Here is a 13,877-nt window from a genome sequence, read left to right on the forward strand (position 1 = left end):
CGAGGTAAGCACTGAAGTGAATCTGTCGTGACAAATAAAAATTTGTGGGAGACCGCCCTGCTAACTGAGTAGCGGCCTTAACCATTAGACACTGTCAGCACGCACCCAGGCCCCGCCCATTGTTTCCGTACAGTACAACCCAAGGCCCTGCGGTGGCGTGTGTGGGAGTAGCATCACTGCTAAGACGAATCTGGGGACAGATTGGGTTGGGCAGTCGTTTGCATAGCACAAATTTTCAGTTGTCATGGCGTATTATGTGGATTGTGCGTTCTACATTTCTCACCTGTTTTCACTTATGATATTTTACGGACTATAAGACACACTTTTTTTCCGAAAAATTGCCTCCAGGATTCATGTGTGTCTTATACTCGAAATTAATACAAAAATGTCCAGTGTTTTATGTAAAATTTCCGCCCTCCTTAAAAATGGCCATTTATTCGATGCCGCGGGTAACCTATCTCTAACTGATGTTCTCAGTCACATGTGTAATGCATCACTGACTCAAGGTATTTTCCCAGACAGGTTAAAATATGCCATAGTGAAGCCACTCTACAAAAAAGGGGACACCCCAGATGTCAATAATTAACGGCCAGTATCCTTGCTTATAGCATTCTCAAAAATCGTCGAGAAAGTAATGTACTCAAGAGTGTTAGCAATCACTAATGGCATCCTTAGTAAATCATACTTTGGATTTCAAAAATGGTGTTCTAGTGAAACAGCAATATACAATTTCATTGCCAACATAATAGAGTCTTTAAATAGTAAAATGTCACCAATAGGAATTTTCGTTGACTTCAAAGCGACTGATTGTGTGAAGAATGACATTGTGTTACAGGAATTACAATTCTATGGTATAATGGAACAGCATAAGAGTGGTTTAAGTCATATCTACAGAACAGAAAGCAAAAAGTTTCTTTATATGGTTTAAGTGATTTAAGAAAGTTTCCCACTTCATCTAACTGGGGTGAAATTACATTACTTGTCCCACAGGGTTCGATCATGGGTCCACTTCTGTTCTTGATACATATGAATGACCTCCCTTCTTATCTGAAAAAAGAAGCTAAACTGACACTGTTTGCTGATGATACAAGCTTCATTCTTAATCCAGTAAAAGAAACTCCAATAGAAAATGACATAAATAATGTCTTTGGAAAAGTTATTGCTTGGCTTTCTGCGAATGGGCTTGCTGTAAACTTTGAAAAAACATAGTACATACAATTTTATACTGCAAGGAGTACAGTTCCTTCAATAAATATAACACATCAATAGAAGTCAGTAGCCAGGGCGCAGTATACTAAGTTTTTGGGTGTGCATATAGATGAGAATCTTAATTGGAAAATTCATTTTTTGGATTTTCTAAAGCGACTAGGCTCACCAACTTTTAAAATCAGAATAATTGCTAATTTTGAGGATATAGAAATTAGCAAGATAACATACTTTGCACGCTTTCACTCTCTGATATCACACAAAATAATATTTTGGGGTAACTCAACACTTAGGTAAAAGTATTCACTGCTCAAAACAAAATGCTTAGAACAATGTGCGGGGCTCATAGTCGCACATCTTATAGCCATCTGTATAAAAGGTTAGGAATTCTTACAACAGCCTCACAGTAGATTTACTCAGTAATGAAATTTGTTCTCAGCAACATGGACCAGTTTAAAAACAACAGTGACATTCATGATTGTAGTACCAGAAGAAAGAAATACTTACACAATCCTCTACTTAACCTATCTTTGGCACAGAAAGGGGTAAAACATGCTGTTGTAAAACTTTTCGGTAAATTACTAGGCAAAATAAAATGTCTGACAGACAGCAGTAATAGTTTCAAAAATAAATTGAAATCGTATCTCCTTGACAACTCCTTCTATACTATAGATGAATTCTTGAACAGGAAAAAATATGCATTTTGTGCCATTTAAGTGAATGGGGTACGTAACAAAAATTTTAAGGTTAAAAAAAAAACCTTAATTCATGTGTACATTTCTTATGCACTTGACACGTTCCACATCATAACGTTTACCGTGAGATTGATTAATGGAACAAGTAACTAAGTAACTAACTAACTAACTAACTACATGGCAACATTGGATTCAACTGCCAGCAGCAATGCGCCGATGCGACGAACATGATTTGCGGGGATTAACAAGCTTGCTAATGCTGTCTTCCTCCCGCCTCGCCATCACAAACCCAGAACACTGCGTGGCATATGACGTGTCATTCCAGTCTACAGTGCCAGTAAACTTGAAAGTGATTTGTGTTGTCGGCGGCAGTACAATATTTTTGTCAGTAGCTAGTTTCGTAATGGAAAAAAAGGTATTATTATTTGCAGAAGAACATGGAAACAGAGCAGCAGGGCGACATTTCGGCCCTCCACCAACAGAAAAAACCATTCGCAATTGGCGGGCTAGTAAAGACGAACTGGAAAAAATGGTGAAGACTAAATGTGTACAGGACTCAATGCAAAATGACCAACACTAGAATATGATGTACTGAAATGGATTCAAGAACACCGTCCAAATAGTACAAAAATGATTGTTAGAGTAGATACACTACATAGCTGCTTATAGTAAGCAATCTTTGTTTACGACAGACTGTTTTGGCTTAATGGAAATTTTCAAGTTCGTCTAGATTGATGTGACTTCTATATTGCGTCGTTGGTGGACCGTTTTGTAACTGTCACTGCTTTAAGAAGATAGTGTCAAGATGTTGACATAAAGTGTTAGTTATGACGTGACAGCAGTCTGAGAGTTCCACTCTTACGACACTTAAGCTAGCGCTACAGTGGAAACTGATCTGGCTTCAAGGATGGAGTTGATTGATGCTACTGGTTTATGAAGCATCATGGATTTAGCATACGAACCAAAACCAAAATATCTCAGAAAATGGAACAAGAGTATGCACAGAAAACGTTTCCCACTTCTTTATTATTCAACATCGAAATAAAAATAGTATGCAACTAAAGCAGATAGCGAATATGGGCGAACGTCCTCTGACATTTGGTGTGAAAAGCAACAGAGATGTTGCCGCGAAAGGTTCTCAAATTGTAACTATAAAACAGAGTGGACATGAAAAAAATGCAGTACACTGTTGTTGTTTCACATTGTGCTAACGGTACTAAACTTAATCTAATGATCATTTTCAACTGCAAAACAATGCCAATCATTCTGAAATACCACCAGGTGTTTTCGTTCACGTACATGACACGGGGTTGATGGACGAGGCTGGTATGAAATTATGGATTATCAGGGTGTGGGAGGTGAGGAAAGGTGCTTTATTGAAGAAGAGTTCTCGTGCTAGATCAGCTTAGTTGTCATTTGGAAAATTCTGTGAGAGAGAAACTGAGACCGGGAACTAGAGAGCTTGCTGTTATTTCGGCAAGACTTACTTCATAGTTGCAACCTCTTGATGTCTCGATAAATAAACCATTTAAAGTGTATATTGGAGAGGAGTGGAACAAATGGATGATGGATGAAAACCAACATGAATTCACATAGCAGGAAGTTTTAAGACGACCCACAATCAAGCAAGTGTGCCAGCGTATAAAAGAGTCGTGGTCTAGAGTGAGAGAAGACATTCTTGTTAAATCTTTCAAGAAGTAATGCTATCGGCGGCAATGAAGACTATCTTATATATGAAGAGGACAACGATGACGGCAAAGAGGAGGAGGGAGAAGAAGGAGAAATTTCAGATGACGATTTTCAGGGATTTTAAAGGTCAGTTCGGCTTTATGAACTATGAATTCTTTTAGTCTGTCTGTGAAAACTAATAATAAAAATGGGAAAACAATTTTTTTTAAAATTGCATGTCATAGTCCGTAAAATACGGTCTATCATTTCATGCCATTACACCTTCGTCGCCAATTTTTTTAAAATTGCATGTCATAGTCCGTAAAATACGGTCTATCATTTCATGCCATTACACCTTCGTCGCCCTTCATTTCGTCTGAGTGAAATCAGCTGGCAAACAAGCAATCATCTTATAAATAAGAAGAGAAGAATTCAGCTGCGGTCGAGCCCACCGTCACTATGAAAGTTGCATCACTGTAGCCACAGTGTATCTTGAAAATAGACGACTGCTGCCAGCTATTCCTGTGATGGTGAACTCTACCAATGACGCAACCACCATCCCGGCAAACTCTTGTTTCGCGCCTCGCTCAACTAACTTACCTGCAAAGGCTACAGCGCCTTCTCGAGAAAGCAGATATCTGGGAACAAGCAACAGGGTAATTTCTTATTAATGAAACGATTAAACTTCGAGAGAATCTAAAGTCTCGATAAACTTTCGCTCGTCTCGGAGTAGACTTGGGCAACAATATTACGACTTTCAAGAGCGCGTGGAAGACAGACAACGCATTCTGACTCTCGAAAGAGTCACTGCACGCGAAATAAGACTGCTTGGATGTACGGACGAGACCGGTGACCTTTCTATCGGATTATATTATAAATATCAATGACTAGGCCACGTGCTACTTTACTAAAATTTATTAACAGTTTCACCTCTGCAGCCACCATCAGGTACAGCGTTACAGCAGCGACATGCAGTTGTGGAGTCAATACACTGACTTCGCACCTACGTATCATTACTGTAGTCAGTAGATATGATGATGGCTGCAAAGAAGAAGAAGGGAATCAATTTTAATTAATATATTGACTGTGTGCCTGCCTATTACTGCTGTAATCATTGTTGTTGTTGTTGTTGTCTTCAGTCCTGAGACTGGTTTCATGCAGCTCTCCATGCTACTCTATCCTGTGCAAGCTTTTTCATCTCCCAGAACTTACTGCAACCTATGTCCTTCTGAATCTGCTTAGTGTATTCATCTCTTGGTCTAGCTCTACGATTTTTAACTTCTGCGCTGCCCTCCAATGCTAAATTGGTGATCCCTTGATGCCTCAGAACATGGCCTACCAACTGGTCTCTTCTTCTTGTCAAGTTGTGCCAAAAACTCCTCTTCTCCCCAATTCTATTCAATACCTCCTCATTAGTTATGTGATCTACCCATCTAATCTTCAGCATTCTTCTGTAGCACCACATTTTGAAAGCTTCTATTCTCTTCCTGTCCAAACTATTTATCGTCCAGGTTTCACTTCCATTCATGGCTACACTCCATACAAATACTTTCAGAAATGCATTCCTGACACTTAAGTCTATACTCGATGTTAACAAATTTCTCTTCTTCAGAAACGCTTTTCTTGCCATTGCCAGTCTACATTTTATATCCTCTCTACTTCGACCATCATCAGTTATTTTGTTTCCCAAATAGCAAAACTCTTTTACTACTCTAAGTGTCTCATTTCCTAATCTAATTTCCTCAGCATCACCCGACTTAATTTGACTACATTCCATTATCCTCGTTTTGCTTTTGTTGATGTTCATCTTATATCTTCCTTTCAAGACACTGTCCATTCCGTTCAACTGCTCTTCCAAGTCCTTTGCTGTCTCTGACAGAATTACAATGTCATCGGCGAATGTTTTTATTTCTTATCCATGAACTTTAATACCCACTCCGAATTTTTCTTTTCTTTCCTTTACTGCTTGCTCAATATACAGATGGAATAACATCGGGGACAGGCCACAACCCCGTCTCACTCCCTTCCCAACTGCTGCTTCCCTTTGATGCCCCTCGACTCTTATAACTGCCATCTGGTTTCTGTACAAAATGTAAATAGCTTTTCGCTCCCTGTATTTTGCCCCTGCCACCTTAGGAATTTGAAAGAGAGTATTCCAGTCAACATTGTCAAAAGCTTTCTCTAAGTCTAAAAATGCTAGAAGCGAAGCTCCCTTTGCGTCTCCTTAATCTATTTTCTAAGATAAGTCGTAGGGTCAGTATTGCCTCACGTGTTCCAACATTTCTGCGAAATCCAAACTGATCTTTGCCGAGGTCGGCTTCTACCAGTTTTTCCATTCGTCTGTAAAGAATACACGTTAGTATTTTGCAGCTGTGACTTATTAAATTGATAGTTCGGTAATTTTCACATCTGTCAACACCTGCTTTCTTTGGGATTGGAATTATTATATTCTTCTTGAAGTCTGAGGGTATTTCGCCTGTCTCATACATCTTGCTCACGGGATGGTAGAGTTTTGTCAGGACTGGCTGTCCCAAGGCCGTCAGTAGTTCCAATGGAATGTTGTTACTCCCGGGGCCTTGTTTCGACTCAGGTCTTTCAGTGCTCTGTCAAATTCTTCACGCAGTATCGTATCTCCCATTTCATCTTCATCTACATCCTCTTCCACTTCCATAATATTGTCCTCAAGTGCATCGCCCTTGTATAGACCCTCTATATACTCCTTCCACCTTTCTGCCTTCCCTTCTTTGTTTAGAACTGGGTTCCATCTGAGCTCTTGATATTCATACAAGTGGCTCTCTTTTCTCCAAAGGTCTCTTTAATTTTCCTGTAGTCAGTATGTATCTTACCCCTACTGAGATAAGCCTCTACATCCTTACATTTGTCCTCTATCCATGCTTGCTTATCCATTTTGCACTTACTGTCGATCTCATTTTTGAGACGTTTGTATTCCCTTTTGCCTGCTTCATTGACAGCGTTTTTATATGTTCTCCTTTCATCAATTAAATTCAATATTTCTTCTGTTACCCAAGGATTTCTACTAGCCCTCGTCTTTTTACCTACTTGCTCCTCTGCTGCCTTCACTACTTCATTCCTCAGAGGTACCCATTCTTCTTCTACTGTATTTCTTTCCCCCATTCCTGTCAATTGTTCCCTTATGCTTTCCCTGAAACTCTGTACAACCTCTGGTTTAGTCAGTTTATCCAGGTCCCATCTCCTTAATTTCCACCTTTTTGCAGTTTCTTCAGTTGTAATCTACAGTTCATAACCAATAGATTGTGGTCAGAGTCCACATCTGCCCCTGGAAATGTCTTACTATTTAAAACCTGGTTCCTAAATCTCTGTCTTACCATTCTAATTATACCAGACGGCTTTCTCTTTCATTTCTCTCTCCCAATCCATATTCACCCACTATGTTTCGTTCTCTCCCTTTTCGTACTCTCGAATTCCAGTCACCCATGACTATTAAATTTTCGTCTGCCTTGACTACCTGAATAATTTCTTTTATCTCATCATCTGCAGAGCTAGTTGGCATATAAACTTGTACTACTGTAGTAGGCATGGGCTTCGTGTCTATCTTGGCCACAATAACGCGTTCACTATGCTGTTTGTAGTAGCTTACCCGCACTCCAATTTTTTATTCATTATTAAACCTACTTCTGCATTACCCCTATTTGATTTTGTATTTATAACCCTGTATTCACCTGACCAAAAGTCTTTTTCCTCCTGCCGCCGAACTTCACAAACTCCACTATACCTAACTTCAGCCTATCCATTTCCCTTTTTAAATTTTCTAACCTACCTGCCCGATTAAGGGATCTGACATTCCACGCTCCGATCCGTAGACCACCAGTTTTCTTTCTCCTGATAACGACGTCTTCTTGAGTAGCCCCGCCCGGAGATCCGAGTGGGGGACTATTTTACCTCCGGAATATTTTACCCAAGAGGACGCCATCATCATTTAACCATACAGTAAAGCTGCGTGCCCTCGGGAAAAATTATGGCCGTAGTTTCCCCTTGCTTTCAGCCGTTCGCAGTACCATCACAGTAAGGCCGTTTTGGTACGGCCACCTGTGTCGCTGAGGCACGCAAGCCTCCCCACCAACGGCAAGGTCCATGGTTCATGGGGGTAGGCTGTAATCATTTCTATACGATATTGTTGTTCCGAATTACGATGCAATGTAAATATCCAAGGGAACAGCCAGTGCGGCGACTACAGCTGTTATGAGGTTCATTAAATGTATTCGCAATTGCGAATATGGACAACCATCATTTGTATAATGAAATGACGACACCGTAAAGATTTGTGCTGGACCGTTACTCTAACCCGGGCTTCCTCCTTCTCCGAGCGGTGGCCTTAACGTTAGGCCATCCGTGCATGTTCCCCGGCCAGATGCCGGCCGGTGTGGCCGAGGGATTCTAGGTGCGTCAGTCTGGAACGGCGCGACCGCTAAGGTCGCAGGTTCGAATCCTGCCTCGGGCATGGATGTATGTGATGTCCTTAGGTTAGTTAGGATTAAGTAGTTCTAAGTTCTAGGGGACTGATGACCTGAGATGTTAAGTCCCATATAGCTCAGAGCCATTTGAACCATTTGAACCCCAGGCCAGACTCGAACTTCCACATGTCGCCATCCGTGTGTCTACAAACTGTTCTCATGTATCCATTATGTATATTCAAGTACAGGGTGCTGTAGACACGTGGTTGAAGACATATGGAAGTTTAGGTCGGTTAGCCTAATGGTAAGGCGACCGTTCGCCGTAAGCGGGAAATCCGGGTTTCGAGTCCCGGTCCGGTACCCGACACAAATTTTCGTTGTCTTCATTCCATTATAAGGCAACGGTCATGCCGTTGTGGATACACCGGTTCCCGCAGATCACCGAATTTAAGCGATGTATGGCGTGGTCGGCAGTTGGATGGGTCAGCATCCGGGCCGCCATTCGCTGTTGCCATTGTTCGGGGTGCACTCAGCCTCGTGATGCCAACTGAGGAGCTACTAGACGGAACAGTAGTGGCTCCAGTCAAAGAAAACCATCATAACGACCGGGAGAGCGGTAGCGTTGTGCTGACCCCCCTCCCCCCTCTCCCTATCCGCATCCCCAGCTGAGGATGACACGGCGGTCGTATGGTCCCGATGGGCCACTTGTGGCCTGAAGACGGAGTGCTTTTTCATTCCATTATACAGCTGATGGTCGTCCATATTCGCAGTTGCGAATACGGTTCATACTGCAATCGTTAGATCTGACGATGGCTGCAAAGACGAAACCGATAGTAAAATGTTGGTATAGTACTATGTGACCAAGACATTCACTTTCGTAATCTAATCCAAATCATAGTACTTCGGGATGTAGTCCAGAAATGAGGTTAGTAGTAAAAGCAATCAAGTTCAAGACGAGTGGATCTGGAGAAAATGCCGATGGGCTCACCCTACTTGGACACCGAGAGTTTTCTGTTAGCCCATCTCGCCGGTAAATCTAGTCTGCTTGCTGCAGTCGTACGGCACGGACGTCTGTTTACGTCCCTGCCGCGGAGTTTAGCGCGTACGCGGTTGTTTACTTCGTGCTAGTGTTTGCACTTTCGAACTAAAATGGCTCATTCGTACCGACAATCTACTATCAAGACCAGCTTTAATAATGAATTTGCTCGACCGAAGGCATTTGAAGTAAAACGATTTATACGTGAAGAAATTAAAATTGAACCACAAAATATGATTTGCATCCACTTCTCTATCACAAGCATTGTGCTCTACGTCAAACTGATCAACGTCACGGTATATCACAAGATCGTACGCCACCATAAAGACGGACTTAATCATTTAGACGGCCATGTCGGAACGGTAGCTATTGATCAGAGAGGACTTGGATTGAGAACTATAAGATATTTGAGCTACCATTTGTGGTTCCGGATGAGATCGTGGTTAACGCGCTACAACCCTATGGTCGTGTATTTAGTCACATAGCAGAAAAATGGACATCCTTTACTACGTACCCGGTAGTTAACGGTGTGCGACAAATACAGATCGAGTTGTTAAAACATGTTCCGCCTTATCTCACAATTGGAGGGTGCAGAGCGATAGTCATTTACGACGGTCAGCCGAAAATTTGCTCAGGTTGTGGTGAGGAAGGCCACGTTCGCTCAGTGTGTCTCCAATGAAGAATTGCACAAATACCGACAGCTGAACCCGCAGCAACACCTGTGTCGGCGCTTCTCCGTCTCACATATGCAAATGTGTCCCGGAAGGACGACCCACTGAACAGTGACAGCGCCCAGTAGTTGGTCAGGCCGGTCGGAAAGCCGACGACGGAGGATGTCGAGACGAGCATGGTGACGGCGGCGACGTCACCCACAGTGCAGCTCCGACCGATACAGAGGTCGGATGAGCGAATGGTCGTCGACAGTCGAAAGGTGCCAGCGGCTGCCTTCGTGTCCAGCTACAGTGCTGAAAGACACACTCGCCCACATTCGCATACGGAAACGCACACGCGTAAGCAATCGTCTCCGAAATGGCGCAAGAAACGACTTCTAACTCCCTCGGACGACTCCTTAATATTTCTATTAAAAATGAAACTCTCCAGCTGTACTTAAGATTTCATATTTATTTGGCTACTAGTTTCGATGTTGCGTCAACGCCGTCTTCAGGCCCGTACACTTTGATGATATCAATTGCGTGTGGCTGAGCACTAGAAGTCCGCGGTGAGACCAAGACGTGTTCCATATGGATTCATGCTGCAAAGACGAAACCGGTAGTAAAATGTTAGTAAAGTACTATGTGACCAAGACATTCACTTTCATAATCTAATCCAAGTCACAGTACTTCGGGATGTAGTCCAGAAATGAGGTTAGCAGTAAAAGCAATCAAGTTCAGGACGAGTGGATCCGTCGAAAATGCCGATGGTTCAAAAATTGTTGAAATGGCTCTCAGCACTATGCCACTTAACGCCTGAGGTCATCAGTCACCTAGAACTTATAACTAATTAAACCTAACTAACCTAAAGACATCACACACATCCATGGCCGAGGCAGGATTCGAACCTGCGACTGTAGCGCTCGCTCGGCTCGAGACTGTTGCGCCTAGAACCGCTCGGTCACCACAAACGGCGAAATGTGTGGGAACCAATGCCCCAGGGAAGAAGGTGGTTTCATTCACGCCCTTTTGACGCCCTTTAATTCCCCTCCCCCCCCCCCCCCCCCCCCAACCCCGGCGGCCGTTTCGTGCCGACTCTGAGCCGTGGTATGTCCGCCGGAATGTTTTCCTCGTCTACTCATAGGAGAACTACGTGATTTCAACGCTGAACTTCGCGGTTATAAACTCCATCGCATAGGCATCAAAATAGGGAGCGAAATGTGGGAAAGTGGCGCTGTGATGGCCTCCCATCATTTGACAGATCCACGACGGTGTTGGGCAGAATTGTGATGACGTTTGCTGCTAATGTGACGTCATTAACAAATCTTAAACGTTACATAAACTGGTGAGCTGTGGCTTTTCTTTTCTGATGTGTTGAAACTTTTGCATCATAACAGGGGTAGGTTGGACACAACTTGGAGCAAAATTTAAAAATTAAGCGGCACAACCGGTGGGAATTACAGAGTTTTCAAGAAATAATCCTTTAATTCTTTTGCGCCCTTTATGTCAAGATATGCGTTCTATATACTCCGTTGTGTTTGAGCCGGACAACTGTGTTTCCTCTTAATTTATATAATTTTGTAGAGAAATAGACGTTTACTCTTCATTAGAATCTCCATGTATTGAGAAGAAGAACTTCGTAAAAATGACGCACATCACTGGGTAGAGCGTCGCGTCGAATTAGCCGAGCGGTCTGAGGCGCTGTAGTCCTGGACTGTGCGACTGGTCCCGGCTGAGGTTCGAGTCCTCCCTCGGGCATGGGTGTGTCTTTTTGTTCTTAGGATAATTTTGGTTACGTAGTGTGTAAGCTTAGGGACTGATGACCTTAGCAGTTAAGTTCCATAAGATTTCACACACATTTTTGAACTGGACAGAGCATCCCAGCGAGTTTCGATACGTGAATCGCGCCGAGGCACAACTAGGGGACAGGCTCGTCACGACATCCAGACAAATCATCCGCTCCGTATCGTAGCGCCACAGCGAGTGAGTTTGCGTCTGCACATTGGCAAGTCAGTGAAGAGATTTAAGCAGCGGGCCACTGCCGTTGCACTTACCTGCGCAACAGCAACATCAACTTGAATTAATTGTACGCGCGTATTGACGTTTGCAACGTCACAGTCGGTGCCCATCAATAGACAACCTGTTACTGATGGCGTAATAGTACGTGAAAGACAATAAGCATATCAACCGTTTGACTTTATTCACCGTCATTTGTCGTCGCAGACTGGTTTCGCGTTTTTAGTGCTATTTTGCCCTGCAGTGAAACACAAATTGACGTAATTTAAATCGCGAGGTTGTAATTCAGCAGTTACAAGTTAGTGATAATAGACTAGCAAAATAACTGTCCGTCGTCGGCTATGAAGATAGTATCCGACCTACCTCAAGGTTAGTTTGATGACTGTTCACAATACACTGGCTGTGTAACAAATATCAGCAGAGTTTGACATAGGCGAAAGTATACGGCAATACAACCTTAACCATCCCAGCAGACATGTGTCCAACCAGCTGCGAGGTAATGCTATGGTGTGGTTACGACCCGCCACTAACGCCAGGATCAAATATCGTGGTGGTTAGGAAAAACTAGTGGCGCTCCATCCCCTGATTCTTTAAATAAGCGAAATTTCACGTACAACGCAGCTACAAACGATAACGTTGGAAGCTGAAGAAGCGAATTATAATTTTTCTTCTTACTTCCTAGTCATATATGCTGACCATTACACCACCACGATATTATGGGCAACATAGCTGCAAGAACTATGGAAGTCAAATACCCTTCCCAACACAAACTGCAATTCACATCTTCCCTTATATTGTCACTATTACCAGGGCTCTCCGACATTGGAATAGCACCCCAGCATTTAACGTAATTTAATTTAAGATGTATACTATCACATGTAGTACAGCACTTCCCCATTACGTCCAATGCTGGGGTGCTATTCCAATGTCGGAGAGCCCTAGTAATACAGTATTAGGGGATATGTGAATTGGAGTTTGTGTTGAGGAGGGTATTTGACTTGGGTAGTTCGTGCAGCTGTGTTGACTATAATGCTATGGTGGTGTGATGGTCAGCGTATTTGTCAACTAAGCAAGAAGACTGGGGTACGAGTCCCCACAGCAGCACAAATTTTCATTCACTTCTTCAGGTTCCAACGTTATCGTAGATAAATTAGAGACTTAAATGTCTCAGGGAAAATTTAATTTAAGCAGCTACAGACGTTTGGTTACTAAATTCATTTTCAGGCACAGGATAAATATGCTCGCAGGAATTTGGGCACCACTTCAAGAAGAGCTACTTTTTCACGCGCCTCATTTGTGACCCATCTGAGTGTTTATGACGTCATACCTCCTGAACTAACTGTCCTACAATGATAAATTATACTCTGCCGAAAAGAAAAATGCAACATCCACAAGTTAAAGGTCATTTTATGCACATGCTAGTTTTTCACGAACCTCATTTCTCACCCATCTCAGTGTTTATGACGTCATACCTCCTGAACTAACTGTCCTACAATGATAAATTATACTCTGCCGAAAAAAATGCAACATCCACAAGTTAAAGGTCATTTTATGCACAAGTGATATGAAAGGTAGGCGTATACCACAACAAATTCAGACCAAACGAAACACACGAGTCGCAGTAATGTATGGCGAAACAGTCGCAGCAATACACAGTGTACTGGCGGCAACACAGGCGTGTGTTCTGGCATGCAAACGGTGCGGTATTACAGCCTGAGATAGGTTACCGCAAGCAGATTGCACCTTTTGTTGCAATTCGGCAATACTCACAGGCTCTGGAGAAGGGACGATTTCGTGCTTCATCGTGTCCCATACTTGTTCAGTTGGCGAGGGGTCTGGTGGTCCTGCTGGCCAGTGCAGTCGTTGTACACTACCAAGAGTACGTTGCCTAGCAGCGGCCGTATATGTACGTGCATTGTTCTGCTGGAAAAGCACATCTCCTTCCTATCGAAGAAACGACAGTACGGGGCGGGTGCAGTGCGAAGCTCGTAGTGCTGCTATCTGGTGAGTGGTGGGCGAGTACGCTCAGGAACAGGCCGCTCAGCAGACCTACGCAGTACACGTGTACGTTCATCAGTCGCATACAGGCAGAAGCTGCTCACTCCACTACACACGACGGAGCACCACTTCTCTCTCTAGTCAACTCTTTCACACCACCAGAGTAGCCGTGCTC

The 13,877-nt window shown here is 43.1% G+C and overlaps 1 protein-coding gene across 1 annotated transcript in view; it reads right to left on the reverse strand.

The window, feature by feature from the left end:
• The window catches only part of LOC126281829 (uncharacterized), a gene marked incomplete at its 5' end in the record, with an annotated part of 691,657 nt that overhangs the window by 343,605 nt on the left and 334,175 nt on the right, over nt 1–13,877 (reverse strand). The gene's annotated exons all lie outside the window — the stretch shown is intronic.

The sequence above is a fragment of the Schistocerca gregaria genome, chromosome 7 (genome assembly GCF_023897955.1).
Source record: "Schistocerca gregaria isolate iqSchGreg1 chromosome 7, iqSchGreg1.2, whole genome shotgun sequence".
NCBI classification, from domain to species: domain Eukaryota; kingdom Metazoa; phylum Arthropoda; class Insecta; order Orthoptera; family Acrididae; genus Schistocerca; species Schistocerca gregaria.